Source organism: Lissotriton helveticus, chromosome 4_1, assembly GCF_964261635.1.
Source record: "Lissotriton helveticus chromosome 4_1, aLisHel1.1, whole genome shotgun sequence".
NCBI lineage: Eukaryota > Metazoa > Chordata > Amphibia > Caudata > Salamandridae > Lissotriton > Lissotriton helveticus.
Window position 1 is genome coordinate 1,714,135,146 of NC_136063.1, and position 16,911 is coordinate 1,714,152,056.

Consider the following 16,911-nt stretch of genomic DNA (forward strand, 5'->3'; position numbering starts at 1 on the left):
CTGGCTCGGTTGGCCAGGGAACGGAAGATTAAATTAATCTCGTACGCAGACGACACGCAGCTTATCTTCACCTTCTCCAATAATTCCATGGTGGACCGAGCTAAATTTCAAGAAGGCGTCCCGGCCATCTCAAGTTGGATGACAGAAAACTGTCTCCAACTTAACTCTTCTACAACAGAGGTGCTCACAGAAGTGGGATGACCAGTGGTGGCCCCCGACGATGGGCTCACCCCCGATCCCGAAGAAGGAAGTCAAAAATCTGGGGTCCTTATGGACAACTCGCTCTCCTTTGAATCCCACGCAAAAAAGGTGGCTGGCACCTGCTTCGGCCATCTTCACTCCCTTAAGCCCATTCTGGGCTTTTCCGAGCCTCCTACCCGCCAGGTAATAGTTCAGTCCCTGGTTCGATCCCCTCTGAACTATTGCAATGGCCTTATGCTTGGCACAAACCTGACTGTTACTAAAAGACTTCAAAGGGCCCAAAATGCAACTGCTCTTTGCTCTGCCGAAACACTGTCACACCTCACACATTTTACGACGATTACACTGGCTGCCCGTAATACAAAGAATCCAATTTAAAACACTCTGTTTAACTCACAACATTCTACATGGCCAAGGCCCCCAAATACTGCAGGGACTCTGTACCTTCTACATCCCCACACGTGCATTACGCTCTGCAGACCTCCACCTCGCTTGCACCATTAGGGTACGCAAGAGCACAGCAGGTGGTCGATCCTTTAAATCCATGGCCCGATGCTCTGGAACTCCATCCCCCCAGAGGTACGTGCCACACAGGACCATCGGCTCTCCTGGAAACAAATTAAAACCTTGCTGTTCTCCTCCATTTAGGACGACCAGCACTCCGTGTGCCGGTTAAATTGTCACTTCATTTCCCCTGCTGTGCTCTGCCATCTGGCCTGTCTGCAAGCGCTGGGACGCCCTGTTGCTGGGGTAGCCATGCGCTATATAAACATACTTAACATAACATATGTTGTTATTGCATGTTTTTAGGTCGGCAAAAGATAACTGTAGCTATACAGAATCCGGTCCCATAGTAATTATTAATTTTTTTTTAGAAAGGACAGAGAGAGATTAGGCTGCGGGTCAGCTCCCTTCAGCCAATGACTTTTATATGATTTCATACCTTTCCATTGCTTGGAAAGACTGCCCGTCAAGGCTGTGACATTTTGCTGATGATTACATCTTCCCAGGTGTGTTCTTATTAGGTTTTAGTAATCGGACATCAAGTAGTCATTTTGTTTGACTGCATATGCCATGTGACATGGAGTTTGCAATTAGAGCCAGTGCGTGTATTTCAATGTGTGTACTTTGGTGACATAACAACTGTTGAACTGATTTGGGACCTTTGTTCAGGAAATGCTGCAGATTAGATGCTTTAGATTGTCATAAAGGCACATTTCTTTCCACTGCTGACTCCTGCACTTTGGTTTGTTTTACCTTGTTGTCATGATCACGTCATTAGATTTACATCTTTTTTTTGTTCACAAAGCAAAGGCATGGACACACATAGACTTTCTGAAATATGCAACGAAAATAGTGGCGCTTTATCAGTAGCTGCTGCTGTACAATCCTTTCGTTTGTATTCCTTCTAAGTTCACCATTTACACACAGCACTGGGCATAGAGGTGTTGGGGGCTGCATTCTGAAATTTGTAATGGCCTGAGAAGCACATGCTTCAGAGTTCTTGGTGTGCCCAGAAATTTTCAGGCCATAATCAACTGTCAAGATAACTCGGGTGTTTAATTCACCTGCAAGAGAAATTTGAATATTGACTAGTAGCAGTTTTAATTCATCACAAAGTTGTGCGGAGGGTTAATGCATGTAACACGGTGATCATAGAATTGTATTTTATGTAGATAGCACAGTGGGTTAATTCTTTTGTCTCAGAGATCCCTTTTGTTACTTGACATTCATAAATGACAATTTTTCCATTATAGCACAATGAGCCATACTCTGGCATTACAATGCTGCATGCAAAATGCATGGCATAGGTTTACCACATCACGTTTTTCCCAAGTTATTCAGTATCCTAAGGTTGCTAAAAGGATGCGTTTGGGTAGGAATACATAAATAAAACCAATGATATCCTCTGTGTTATGTTTTAAATCCTGAGTTTGTGCTTCTCCAGACCATCCCCTCTTTAAATATGCTGCCTATCGGATGAGGGGCACCCTTGGAGAGTGTTAGTGAGGGAAGCAGTGGAGAAGGAGGTCATCGTAGTAGGGCACCAAAAAGATTGTTTCACCAGGTGGCACCAGTGCTAAAGCCGGCCCTGCACTTACAAAACCAACTTCACCTTCGGATTCCTTTCATATCACTCTTATTTAAGGATGCAACACAACTCTTTTTTATAAAGTCTATTCGGCTAAAGGGCCAACATTACCACCTATATTATCATCATCTTTACCATAACACCACTACCACCACCACAATTACCATTGCAACCATCAATTCCAACACTATAGAAAACACCATTAACACCCCCACCACTATTATACCACCATTACCAGTCCTATTACAACCACCACCACCATTACCACCACTACGGTCATTACCACTACCAACATTAACATCACAGCAATTACCACCACCACCACCACCATTACACCCCAATAGTAATTATCATCACCACCACCATTACACCATGCCATCATTAGCACTACAACAATAACACCACTACCATCACCACCATTACACCACAACAAGAATGATCATAGCTATAAGTAATACTGTATAACCACCAACAAAGTTTCTACCATTAACACCAAAAATACTACCTTCACAGCCACCACCATAATTACTGCCATCATCACCAACATTACACAATTATTGCAAACATTACTACATCATCCTTGTCACCACCACTATTGCTGCTGCCTCCAACATCTTCACCAACACTACTCTATCGCCATCACTATCACCAGCGTCTCAACTCTCTCCTCCACTACTGCTACAGTTATTTATTTATTTAATATGTTTATTGAGATTTTATACAGAGAAAAAAGAAGGAAACAAAAAAGTAAAGACAATGACATATTCAAAGGGATATTATCTGCATTTGATAGTCAAATGGACATACATCGTAGAACCATTCCAAAAAAAAAAGACCGTACAGCAAACATTTGTGAGGTCCTGCCCCCAGAATGACAAAGAGCTCTCTATCGTCCATGCCTTTAACTTGGAGGGCAGTAACATGGGAGACTAATTGGTCAGCATCAAACAGGGTGAAACGCTACAAAGTAGAATCATGGCCAACAGGGCAAGCTGTCACAGGAGGTGGGGCGGCGTCCGATTCGGCAGCTGTCTGGGTCGTCCGTCTCGTCATATATAGCCCAAATGTTTTTTGGTCTATTACGTGGTGGTAGTAGCTCACTATGGTTTTCTGTTTGGGTGCAACAGTACATCATGTCTCTGGACCACTGTGCTATTGTAGGTTTCGGGCCACAAAGCCAACAAAGCGCAACACATCTCTTTGCCAAGAGGAATGCCACGTCAACTAGACGTCTGTGTGCTTTAGGAAGAGGCTTTGAATCGCCCAGCAAGGCTAGGACCGGGTCCGGGGTTAGCGCCATATCCATGATACGATTAATTTCAGTAAAAACATCTCCCCAGAAGCGAGCAGCCCCCGAGCACACCCAGGCTATGTGAAAGAAATCAGCAATTTGCTCCCCACATCTTTCACACTGAGGTCCCTCGCATAGCCCATAATGATATAATTGTTCTGTGTGTAGTAAACCCTGTTTAGGAATTTAAACAAGTCTATGGCGTCCATTGAGCGAGATTCGTTTAGTGCTCGAACAGCAGTAGAGCCACTTATCATCCGCCAGGCCCACCTGCAAGTCTCACTGCCATGCCAATCGCAGTTTGGTGTAGTCGCCTCCTCTAGCAGACAATGTGATGTGATATGTTGTGGACACTAGTTTAGCGGGTGATTGTGCTTTAACAACAGCAGTTAGTGCCAAAACCTTGGGCGGCTCCGCCATATCCTTCCCCAGTAAATCCCTGAGAGCATGTCTAAGTCTGTGAAATTGGAAATGCGCAAGGGACGTCAGTACTACATCCCCCACTTAAACATCCTCCCAGGAGCGGGCAGTGCTGTCCGCAAAGAGGTGTCCCACGGTATGTACGTTTAGTGTCTGTAATGCGGTTATGACCCCCCTGTCCTTACACCGAGCAAGCCAGTGGCACCAATCAAGACCGGCTATTGGAGCATACAGTATATTACCGGCCGAAGCATCCAGTATAGAATGCCAAGCGTGTGTGACCGAGTTTATAGAATCCATTATACCTGTGCGTCTATCCCGGGGCGCGAAGAGCAAGGCTGGAAGAGGCCTGGGGGCGGCAACTATAGTTTTAATCCATATGTGAGGAATGTCTGGGGGTCCGTGTATCCAGTAATATGCGTGAGAGCATTGAGCAGCTCTATAATATAAATCCAAGTCGGGAGCTCCAAGGCCCCCCATCGCATATGGCAATGTCAGTATCTTCCAAAGCAAAGCGTGGCTGCTTACCCGCCCGAGCGAGGCCCACCTTTAGGGAGTGAAGGCGCTGAAAGAATATCCTGGACAGAACAATGGGTATGTTCGTAAAGAAAAAGAGGAAGCGCGGTAGTACAATCATTTTCATAAGGGAAACTCTGCCCATCAGTGATAAAGGGAGACGCACCCATCTAGCAACATCCTCCTCCAGCTTGGAGATAGCAACACCATAGTTCTCCCTGAGGACAACCTCTGAGTCAGTATGCAACCTGATCCCCAAGTATCGCACCGCTTCTGTGGTCCACTGCAGGGGGTATTCTGGCACAAAGCGAACCGTGGCTGAGGTAAGGGGGAACATGATGGATTTGTTCCAGTTGACTTTTATACCAGATAGGGAGCCGAAGAGGACCACTTCATGCAAAACCGGGGAGAGGTTGGTCTCAGGGTCTCTGACATAGATAAGCGTGTCATCCGCATATGTAGAGACAAATAAACGGTAGTTTGGCAAACGTATGCCCCTCTGCCCGTGATACTCCCATAGGGCGCAAGCCAAGGGCTCTGCCGTCAGGGCGTATAGTATTGGTGATAGGGGGCAGCCCTGTCTCGTGCCCCTTCAAACTCGTATGGAGTCAGTGACCAGAGAGCCAATCCGGATACGCGCCGTGGGAGAGGAGTACAGTGCTACAAGGAGCTGCAGAAAAAACGCCCCAACGCCCATGCGGCCAAGGACCTGTCTCATGAAGAGTAACTCGACCGAGTTGAAGGCCTTTTCCATGTCCAAAAAGACTGCAGCAGCCTGAACTTCCGGTCGCGTGTGCTGTAGGGCAGCAAAAACGGTACGCAGATTATCTGTTAGCTTTCTGCTTGGCACAAAGCTAGCCTGCTCCGGTGCTACCAAGGTAGTAACAAGTGGGTCTAAACGATTGGCGAGCAGCTTCACGAAGATTTTTGCAACCACGTTCATGAGGGACAGAGGTCGATACGAGGTACACTCACCGGAGGCTTCCCCGGCTTGAGTATAGCCAAGAGAATCTCCTCCTGCATAGTCGGGTGCATCGTTCCCAAGGTGCAAATGTCTTCAAACAATGTAAGTAAGTGTGGTGGTAGTAGGTCCATGAACGCCGTATAGAAGGCGATAGTGAGACCGTCACTCCGCGGTGCACTCCCCGCTCTCATATCAGAGAGGGCTAAGACTATTTCTTCCCGCTCGATCGGTCGCATCAGGAACTCACGGTGCAAGTTGGACAGCCACAGCAGCTCAACGTGAGTTAGGTAGTCCAGTATGTGGTCGTCAGGGCAGCCGCGGGAGGAGTAGAGTTCTGCATAGTACTTTCAAAATTGCTCCGCCACTTGGGCCTCCATTAGCGGGGTGTCCCCAGTTTGCGGTCTGATGTCTGGTATCGTAGTTCTGTCCCTGCATTGCCTAAGGAGTTGTGCAAGAAGAACCGTCCCCGGTCCTTCGCCCTTGCCGTATGTTCGGGCAATGGCGTATTTACCAAGGTGTTTTATTTCTGCATCGGCCTCCTCATGATATTCCAGGAGTGTCTGCTCTAGTTCTAGGGTAAGTTTGTCGCTCTGGTTCGCCACACGGGAAGCTTCCAGGTCTTTCAGTTTACGTTCCAGAGCCGCCAACCTATTTCGAATCAACTTAAGAACTCCTGCGTGTTCAGAAATTGTTAACCCCCTGATATACACCTTAAAAGCCTCCCAAACAGTTTGGAAGGAGTCGACTGACCCCATGTTAACCTCAAAAAACGTCTCGATGGACGAAGCAAGTTCTTCCTTAAAAACAGTATCAAGGAGGGAGTAAGGCAGGAAGCGCCATGGGAATGGGGGAATTCGCTTCTTGGGGGAAGAGAGTGTCTATAGCAATGGCGATTGGTCAGAGTAGGTGCGCGGTATGATCTTGCATGTACGAATGTGCTGAGATAAGTGCCGCGAAGCAAACCAGTAGTCAATCCTGGTGTGGACATTATGATACGCAGAATAATGTGTATACCCACCCTGGCCCGTATGTCTGTGCTGCCACACATCATGCATGTCGAACCTTATCAACAACGTCTCCACCACTCTGGCTGAGGGGCGTCTTTCTGGGCCGTATTGCCAGCCGGTCCCTCAGCAGTAGGACTCCCACAGCAGCTACTCCGCAAGGGCTAGACCTCCCCCCCCCCCCCCCCCCCCCCCCCAGGCCAGAGGGAGGGGGAAATCGTCGCATTACGTCAGGCTCAGCGCAGCTCTGGAGTCCAGTCAGCCCGGCACCAACGATGGGCTGTGTCTCGCAGAGGGGGCAATTGGAAGAGTCGTGCCTCTCTCCTCCGACGCTGTGCAAACCCAGGGAGCCGCAGATTACCTTTTCACGGTAAGGATGGGTCCCAGATGCAAGATACTTAACAAATATAGCGGCGGGATATCAGAGCTCTCAGCTCAAGGGGACTTCTTGGTAGTGAGCTAGCTCTGCCCCCCCATACTGCTACAGTTATTGCCACTATCAGAGCTATAACCACTATTGCTGCTGCCTCCAACATTATCATCACCAACGCTACTCTATCACCATCCCTATCACCAGCGTCTCAACTCTCTCCACCACTACTGCTACAGTTATCGCCACTATCAGAGCTATTACTACTATTGCTGCTGCCTCCAACATCATCACGAGTACTACCCTATCGCCATCACTATCACCAGCATCTCAACTCTATCCTCCACTACTGCTACAGTCATCATCGCCACTATCGGAGCTATCACAACCGTCAATAGTACTACCTCAACAGCCACTACTACCAAAATCACCACTAGTTCTCAGCACTACCACCTCCATGGTATTCTTGTGTATTTTTTATAAGAGCACTGTCTGTTTTACAGTGGTACTTGTGTCTGTTAGAGAAAAGGTCACGTGGGCATATATGTGATAGACGTGTTTTGCTTTCAGAACTACTGGTTCTCTTCCAGGGGATCCTCATCAATAGTCATTAGCACTGAATATTCCCGCCCATGTGCGGGACCCCGGAAACAATATAAAAATATATATGTAAAAAACACGTACATACATATATCTAACTCCACATATATGTATGTACATATATTATTTTTCTCATACCAATGCAGCCCTAAAAGAGACTAACACAATGTAAAACCTTGTACATGTACTGCAATTATAAAGTAAACAAAGAACACATTAAATCAAATATCCTTTGAATTTTGTGTTTTAATGAGTAAAACCACTCATAACTCCTGAAAATTGCTCATAAAAAGACATTGTTACCCTCAGGCTGCATTGAAAAGCAATAACATAGAAAATAAAAGCATTTTCAACCAAAAAACTGGCACTGTGCCTTTAAGGCAGCCATGTACCCAGTCTTCCCATCATGCCTCAGGGGTGACAGTTAGGTCAGTTGTTCTTTTCGGCTCCTTCTGTCAGGACCCTGGTTAACAGCTCCCACCTTTTTTTGACTTTGTCAGAATTACTTGGTGTTTTCTTCAAATTGTTGATCTCACTCGACGGTTTTTTACCTTGGAGAGATAGTTATACCTTTTTTGGGCTCAAAAAAGGTTAATTTTTTGTCAGAAATGCCTACGGCTCTTTTTGACACCTGCCCTGCCTGTGGGCATAAGAAGGCTTGGTCTGATACACATCCTGTGTGTATTCGCTGTCTACCTGACTCTCATGACGTAGCATCTTGTGTCCACTGCCAGTCCTTGTCATCCAGAACTATCAAGGACAGAGAAAGAAGCAGGATTTATGGACTTTCTGAGAGAGGTAGGTCTCCAAAGAGACTTATGAAGCGGTCGACGTTGAAGAAAGTTCCGACCTGCTCTCCTTCGGCGTCGGGATCGGCGTTGAGGTCTCCAACGACGAAGAAGGTGAAGTCTTCAGCTTCAAAAGTCAAGACTCCGCTGCCGTCAACCTGGCGATGTGCAGCGTCGAGTGCAACGTCTAGGTCTCCGTTGAAGCAGGGCGGCTCAACGTCGAGACTTCCGTTGTCGAAGGCTCAGGTAGAGTTTTCGACGTCGAAGCCTCCGCCGTCGCCTAGTCATGGGCGCTCGGCGTCGAGGCAGCCTCCGTCGTCGTCTGGCTATAGACGCTCGACGTCGAGGCATTCTCCGTCGTCGCCAGGTCATCGGCCATCGGCGTCGAGGCATCCCCCGTCGGCGTCAGGTCATCGGACGTCGAGGAAGAGATCGACCTCGAAGCATCCTTCGTCGTCGCCAGGTCATCGGCGTTCGACGTTGAGAGATTCTCCGTCGACGACCCATCGACATTCGACGTCGAGGCATTCATCGTCGTCAAAGGACCATGGTAGTTCGACGTCGAAGCTTCCTCCGTCGGCGTCCCACCATCGACGCTCGACGTCGAGGCATTCACAAACGTCGGCAGGGCACTCGCCGTCGAAAGTTGAGCAAAGTTCGACGTTGGAGAAGCCTGTATGGTCTTCACCTCCTCGGAGATCGACGTCGAGACATGGAACTCCAGTGGTCCAACCTCAGACAGTGGCACAGCAGTCTATAAGGTCGTCTGGGTCTGCCTCCGCTGCGGAGGATGACCAGGGCTCGCAAGTGAGTGACAGTCACGCTGCCAAGCGGAAGAAGTCTCCGGAACAGAGGGACTCTCGCGGTCGCTCCAGGTCTGCGACTCTGGCCCGGATGTGATTATTTATCAGTCGGGCAGCGAGGAATCCAGGCATTCGCAAAGGGATGCAGCGCCTCCATCACACTCTCCAGTGAAGGATTTAACACGTTAAATCGCCTACTGTCAGACTTTCACCGAGATGGTGAAAGCCACTGCATCACTGGGCTCCGGACAAGGAGACAGCGTATCGATTGCAGCAACCGCTCTCTAGGCCTAGAGAACGGTCACGCTCTCCGGTGAGGCAAAGAGAAAGATCACGCTCTCCAGTTCGCCGGAAGGAAAGATCACGTTCCCCAATTCACCAGAGAGAAAGATCACGCTCTGCAGTTCGCCAGAGGGAAAGATCACGTTCTCCAGTTCGCCAGAGGAAAAGATCGCGCTCCCCAGTTCGTCAAAGGGAACGATCGTGCTCCAGGGTGCGAACCGGCAGGCGTAGATCACGCTCAAAAAGCGCAAGGAGAGATCGAAGAACTCCTTCTACTTCTTCCTCGACCCGCTCTCACAGAGACTACTCTCCTACCCTGACAGATTCTCCTTCAACGAGGGTATCGCCGATAGATGATATCTTCACTTTTCAGGACGTTCTGGGTAGGGGAGCTCTTAAGCTGGGAATTGCCTTAAAAGCTCCGCAGGTCAAGACCTCGATAATATTTGAAACATTACAACATAGGTCTGCACCCAAACCTCTTCTGCCTTTGGTGCCGGGGATTATAGAGCCAGTCATGGATGTCTTTTTAACCCCAGCGACGGTCAAAGCGGCTGCGGCAAGGATTCTTAAAAAGTACAAATCTCCAGAGGATGATCCGCTATTCCTCAGAGCTGATCCTCCCCCGGACTCAGTGATTATTGCGGCGGCGAGGAAGTCCAATGCAGTTGCCTCATCCTCCACTGTTCCTCCGGATAAGGACAGTAAGATGCAAGACTCGTGGGGAAGGCGGGTCTGCAATACATCAGCGTCTTTCTTCAAGGTTTCCAATGCGGAAGCCCTCTTGGGGCGTTATGACCGCTCCCTGTGGGATTCTCTGCAACGTTTTGTGGAGAAACTTCCAGTAGAGGATCGTAAGGACTTTGAGGAAATCCTCCTGGAAGGCAGTCAAGTCTCCAACGAGGTGATAAGCGCCGCAGCGGATGGAGCTACCCTAGCAGCTCATGGGTATGCTTAGGGGGTAACAGCACGAAGGTCATCATGGTTGCGACTAACGGCTTTAAAACCAGAAGCTCAAGCACGTATATTGAACTTACCTTTTTCAGGTGCTTCATTGTTTGGCACAAGCGCAGACGAGGAAATGCAGCGCATGAAAGCAGAGCTGGAAACTCTCAAGGCGGTGGGTCTTGAGAAGAAGGAGTTCAAGAAGAAATTTCGCTCCTTCAACAAGGGCTCTACAAAGCAGCGGGTTCAAACCCCGAACTGGCAGAAGAGCCAAGATCAGCAGGGGCAGCAAAAGTCCCAGTATAAAGGCAAGTGTAATTACAAGGGAAATAATCAGCGCCAAGGCAACAAAACCGGCAAGGCTCAAGCCAAGCAATGAGTCGTCTCTTCCCCCAGCGCCGTGGACCACTCCAGTGGGGGGAAGCCTGTCAAAGCATTTGAAAGAGTGGCAAAGCATCACAAAAGACAGATGGGTTTTGTCTACGCTTCAGAATGGGTACTGTCTTCGGTTCAGTCGTCTGCCTTCACCAGTTCCCCCAATGTCTACATCAAATCATCAGCTTCACCTGCTGCAAAAAGAAGTCACCACTCTGCTCGAAAAGTCAGCTATCGAGAGAGTTCCGGTCTCTCAGAGGGGAAAAGGAGTGTACTCCCGTAATTTTCTGGTCAAGAAAAAAGGACAGAAGGCAGAATACAGACCCATCCTGGACTTGCTAACGCTAAATCTGCATGTCAAAAAGGAAAGATTCCTCATGTTGGCGCTTCACCAAATATATCCACATCTCAGGAAGGGAGATTGGACCTTCAAGATGCTTATTTCCATGTCCCAATACATCCCAGTCACAGAAGATTTCTTCGGGTCAGGGTGGGGACCTCTCACTATCTGTTCAAAGTCCTGCCGTTTGGGTTGAAGTCGGACCCTTGGGTGTTCACGAAGTGTGTTGCGGTGGTAGCAGCTGCACTACGTCGCAGAGGGGTCTTCGTGTATCCATACTTGGACGATTGGCTGGTGAAAGGTCCTTCCCCAGTCAGCGTAAGAAATCAGTTCTAAACTTGTATACAGCTCTGCCAGAGACTAGGGCTACATGTCAACTTCGGAAAATCAGTCATTCAGCCCACCCAGAGGATTCACTTCCTTGGAGCTCTGTTAGACTCCGAAGCAGGAAAAGTGTTTCCTTCGGAGGAGAGACAATCATCAATCGCCCAGAAATGTCAGCTGATTCTTCGCGGCAATACTCAGAAAGTGCCCAGGATTGCCTCCCTGCTAGGGTCGATGGCGTCTTGCATCTTCCTGGTTCCGAATGCCAGACTCCGCATGCGTCCTCTTCAGCAGGATCTAGAGGACAAGTGGGATCAGCAATCGGATCGCTGGGACGATATTTGATATTTTGATATTTATTGACATTTGTAAAGCGCTAACTTTCGCTCCGGAGGGAGCATCTTGGCGCTGAGCACATGGAAGGTCGCCTAGGGGGGCATGGTTCAAATGGCTGCGAGGACTGAGGAGTCAGACTGAGAATAAATCCAGGTTTTCAGAAATTTCCTGAATAGGCTTTCCGAGGGAGCGTGCCTAAGGCTGGGGGGAAGACGATTCCATGCCTTGGCCGCCAGAAGGGAGAAGGTCTTTCCACCTTTGGATTTTAATTTTATGCGAGGTTCCGAGATGAAATTGGCGCCAGAAGACCTCAAGCAACGAATAGGAGTGTAGTGCTGGAAGCGCTTAATCAAATAGGATGGACCCAAGCCCCTGTTTGCTTTAAATACAGTGACTAGGAGCTTGAATAAGATTCTCTTGTGGAGGGGCAGCCAATGAAGGGTGTTAAGAGCTGAAGAGGCTGAGGACCTACGAGGGAGTTTCAAGACAAGCCTGGCTGCTGCATGTTGGACACTCTGCAGCTTTTTCAAAGAGGACTTCTTGATGCCTGCTAGGAGGCCGTTACAATAATCCAGCCGGGAGAGGATAAGCGCCACCGCGACTGATTTCCTGGCTGTGATAGGCAGAAAATTAAAAAACTTCTTTAATTGTCTGATCAGACTGAAACAGCGCCCAGCGGTGATGCGCACATGTTCATCGAAGCTGAGGGAAGCGTCAAATTGAACGCCCAAGTTGCGGGCTGAGGCAACCGCACTTGGTGGTGCTTCGGAGTTATGAGGCCACCAGTCTTTGGGGGAAAAGAATGTGCCTTTACCTAGGGGAATTATTTCTGTTTTGGCGCTGTTGCATTTTAAATGATGTAGGTTAAGCCAAGAAAAGACTTCTGACAGACAGTTTTGGAATCTGGTGGCAGCATCCGGAAGTTTTTTATCGATAGTGACAACAAGCTGGGTGTCATCAGCGTAGGATGTCACAAGAATCCCATGTGACTCGATCAGCGTGAGCAGGGGGGCCATATATACATTGAAAAAAAAGGGGGCTCAGGATGGAACCCTGGGGTACCCCCGAGATGATGGGTCGTTCATCGGAGAGGAAGGGGCCCAAGGAGACTGTTTGTGAGCGATTGGACAAAAATGAGGTTATCCAGGCAAGTGCGGAGCCCGAGACACCAATCTCACGCATCCCATTAATTAGTACAACATGTGAGATGGTGTCAAAAGCCGCGGTTAGATCGAGCAGGATGAGGACGGCCTGCCTGCCCTCATCCTGCAAGAACTTGATGGTATCTGACAACTCAATCAAGGCAGTCTCTGTGGAGTGGCCAGAGCGAAAGCCAGATTGCTGTGGGTGCAGGATGCAATGATTTTCCACAAAATTCTTTAATTCCTCATGAACTAATTGCTCAGTGATTTTGCCTAGCGCAGGGAGGAGTGAAATTGGGCGCATATTAGACAAATCAGTAGGGGATTTATTTTGCTTTTTCAAGAGGGGCTTGACTGTGGCCTTCTTCCACTCAGAAGGAACTATGCCGGAGTCGAGGGATTTGTTCACAATTGCATTAATTAGAGGGTTAACGGCCTCTACAAGATGGTGCAAGATGACTGGGGGGCAAGAATCCGTGGGTGCACCTGATTTGCAGGCTAGTATGGCTTTGTGCGTTTGCATTAAGGAAACTGCTTTGAATTGGTTTAATAAGGGAATAATTGTGTCAGGCTCTTGGGTAAGAATAGGTGCAGGGGGGAAGTCCTTGTGGATATTGTTAATTTTCTCCTCGAAGAAATCAGCAATTTGATCGCAGAAAGACTGCGAGGGGGGGATTTCACATGCCAATGCTTTGGGATGGGTAAAAGACTTTACAATATTGAAGATTGTTTGTTGTTTCTGTTTGGCAAGGTCTATTGCTTGAGTGAAGTATGCCTTTTTTGTTTTTTTTATATTTGAGAGATATTGTTTTCTCTGGAGAATGTAAATGGATCTAGACGTTGGATCATAGGTTTTTCTCCATTCTCTCTCCAAAAGCCTACACTTAAGGTGGCAGTCAGCAAGGGCCGGAGTGTACCAGGGGGCATTAGGTTTCTTTTTCCCTCGGACAAGTTTTTGGTTTGTAGGTTTTACATTGGCAGAGATTACTCTCTCCATCCACAGATGGAAGTTTGTGGAGTCTAGAGACACGTCACCCGTGATGGAGGGGGGTGGTACCCCTGGTTGTGGGTTGAGTTTGGTGTACTCCGCTACCTTTTTCCAATTGATAGGAAAGGGGGTGTGAGGGAGTTTAATAGGAAGGGGGGGCGAAGTGTTGTTATTGATGGAGAAAGGGATAAGACAGTGGTCTGTCCAGATTTGTGGCAAGGGGGTGGAAGCGACTAGGGAAATCAAGTTTGTGCAAATGCCGTCCAAGGTGTGACCGGCACAATGGGTAGGGAGGGAGACTAATTGGGATAGACCAAAAATCTCAAGAGAGTGGCGGAAATTAAGAACGCGGGGATCAGTATCAGATTCCAAATGAAGATTAAAGTCTCCAAAAAGAGTGAAGGTAGAGTAATGGGTAAGGAAAGCTGCCAAAGTTTCATCAAGAGAGTCCAGGAAAATAGTGGCATTTCCGGGAGGGCGATAGACGAGTGCTCCAGAAAAGGCAGAGGAGGAACTAATTTGGATTACAAATCCCAGGGATTCACAGTCCTTGAGGGAAGCCAGATCAAATGTGTGACACTTAAGTGTATTTTTTAAAATGATGGCCAATCCGCCTCCCCGACCAATGGGTCTGTCTCGCCTGAGGATGGTGTAATCCGGGGGGAGAGCGGTGGCAAGGTCGGGATTAGAAGCATCGTGCAGCCAAGATTCGGTAATGAACAAGGCGTCAATATTGGCTGTTGTTATAAGATCATGGATATCTTGTCCATGTCGAGCTAAAGATCTAGCATTGATTAGGCCACCATTAAAGGAAGTTGCATTATGCTGAGGACGAGGGGGAGGGGGGGTAGTGGGGCTAGCGAGACTGGAGGATGACCAACCACATGAGCGACAGGTGTAAGGGCCATGCAGGTGGTCAGAAAAGGAGTGTACACAGCAAGGAGGACTAGGGGAGGAAGGGCGCATGGACAGCAGCTCAGAGAGGTCGTACCTGAGCACTGGAGAAGCGGTAGCAGCATGTCCTGCGCCTGGCGCGGTCTTGGCGCGGACGGGCGCAGACGGGCTTGGCTTAGGCGCGGCTTCGGCGCGTATCCGGCGCGCCCGCTGCGCCAGCCCGCTGCGCCGTCTGGTTGCAATGCACATTATGTAGGGAGGTAGGAGGGTGGGAGTAGGGCGCGACTAGAGCGCTCTCCCCGACTGCCTCACTCAAGATGGCGCCCACCGCCGCCGAGTGTCGGCTAAGGAGCGGTAGGGCGGATTTGAAAGAGGAGTAAAGGTGTTTAGGGTGTCAGAGTGCACGATCACATCACTATCTCAGACGCAGCTCGAGCGTCTATTCCGTAGTGGACAAAAGCTCAGAATATGCAGGTGGGAGTCCTGTTCCATCAACCTCCTCCTGCACAAACGCTGTTTACGGACGCCTCCCTTCTGGGCTGGGGGGCGCACATGGGTCCCCTGTAGGTTCAAGGTCAGTGGTCACACAAGGAAAGCACTTACCATATCAACATGCTGGAGCTTAGAGCAGTACACCTAGCTCTCAAAGCGTTCCTCCCTTCAATCCAAGAGTCATCGGTGCTAGTACAGACGGACAACACCGCCACGATGTACTACTTGAACAAGCAGGGGGGGACGCGCTCTCGGACGTTGTCATTGGAAGCGCAGAGGATCTGGCATTGGCTTCTGGCTCGAGGGCTATCTGTCACGGCGGTTCACCTTCCAGGAGAACAAAACGTGAGGGCAGACGCTCTAAGCCGTCATTTCGACAACAAAGAAGACTGGGTTCTTCACGACGAAGTGGTGGAGGAACTTTTTCAATTCTGGGGTCGTCCCTCCATAGACTTGTTCGCAGACGACAAAAACGCCAAATGCTGAAGCTTGGCCTCCAGGTTCCACCAGCCAGGCTCGAGAGGGAATGCTCTTTTGATCGACTGGTCAAACGAATTTGTGTACGCCTTTCCACCTCTCCCGTTGATTCCGAAGGTGGTGAGCAAGCTAACACACTCGTGCACAACAATGATTCTGATTGCTCCCGATTGGCCGAGGCATTGGTGGTACACAGACCTGCTTCATCTGTCAGTGACACCTCACAAGAGGCTGCCATGCAGGCCGGAACTGTTGTCCAAGATGGACGGGAGGATCTTCCATCCCAACTTTCCATCACTGAGCTTGACAGCATGGCTCCTGAGGTCATCCAATATGGCCATCTAGGATTGCCAGAGAACTGCATGTTCATTCTGAAAGAGGCAAGACGTCCTTCCACCAGACATTCGTATGCATGCAAGTGGAAGAGATTTTATATGTGGTGTATACAGAATAGTCATGATCCGATCAAATGTCAAGAAGAAGCAGTTCTTCCTTATTTGTTGTATTTGGCTAAAGCAGGTTTGAAGTTTAATTCCATCAAGGTGCACCTAGCGGCCATAACGGCTTATAGGCGGTCACCTTCTCAAACCTCTTTTTTTTCAGCTAGCATCTGTCAAGGACTTCCTGCAAGGGTTAAAAAAAGTATACCCTCCAGTGCGTCCTCCTTCTCCACCCTGGGAGTTGAACTTGGTGCTATCAAAGTTAATGGGTCCTCCCTTTGAACCCATTCACAAAGCTACTTTACAACATCTTTCATGGAAAGCGGCTTTTTTGGTGACTATCACGTCAGCTCGCAGAGTGAGCGAGATCCTAGCCCTCTGTGCATCAGAACCCTATACGGTGTTCCATTTGAATAGGGTGGTGCTACGGACGCATCCATCTTTTCTGCCTAAAGTAGAGTCAGATTTTCATGTAAATCAGATCATTTCTCTGCCCACTTTTTTTCCCAACCCCTCTACTCTAGCTGAGAGGGCTCTGCATTCTTTAGACCTGAGAAGGGTTTTAAAATTCTATCTTGACAGGTCTAAAGTGATTCGTCATTCTGATCATCTTTTCGTTAACTATGGATCGATCAGGACAGGCCATGCTGCCTCGAAGCGTTCCATTTCCAGATGGATCGTTTCATGTATTAAACTTGCTTACCAGCTAGCGCAAAAACCCCTGGGGTTTTCTCCCAAGGCGCATTCCACCAGGGGAAGAGCTGCGACTGCGGCTTTTCTCAATAATGTGCCCATGTCTGAGATCTGTAAGGCGACGACCTGGCGGT

At 48.8% G+C, this 16,911-nt stretch overlaps 1 protein-coding gene across 2 annotated transcripts in view; it reads left to right on the top strand.

The window, feature by feature from the left end:
- Nucleotides 1-16,911, top strand: part of DNAAF6 (dynein axonemal assembly factor 6) — a 184,439-nt gene that overhangs the window by 84,642 nt on the left and 82,886 nt on the right. The gene's annotated exons all lie outside the window — the stretch shown is intronic.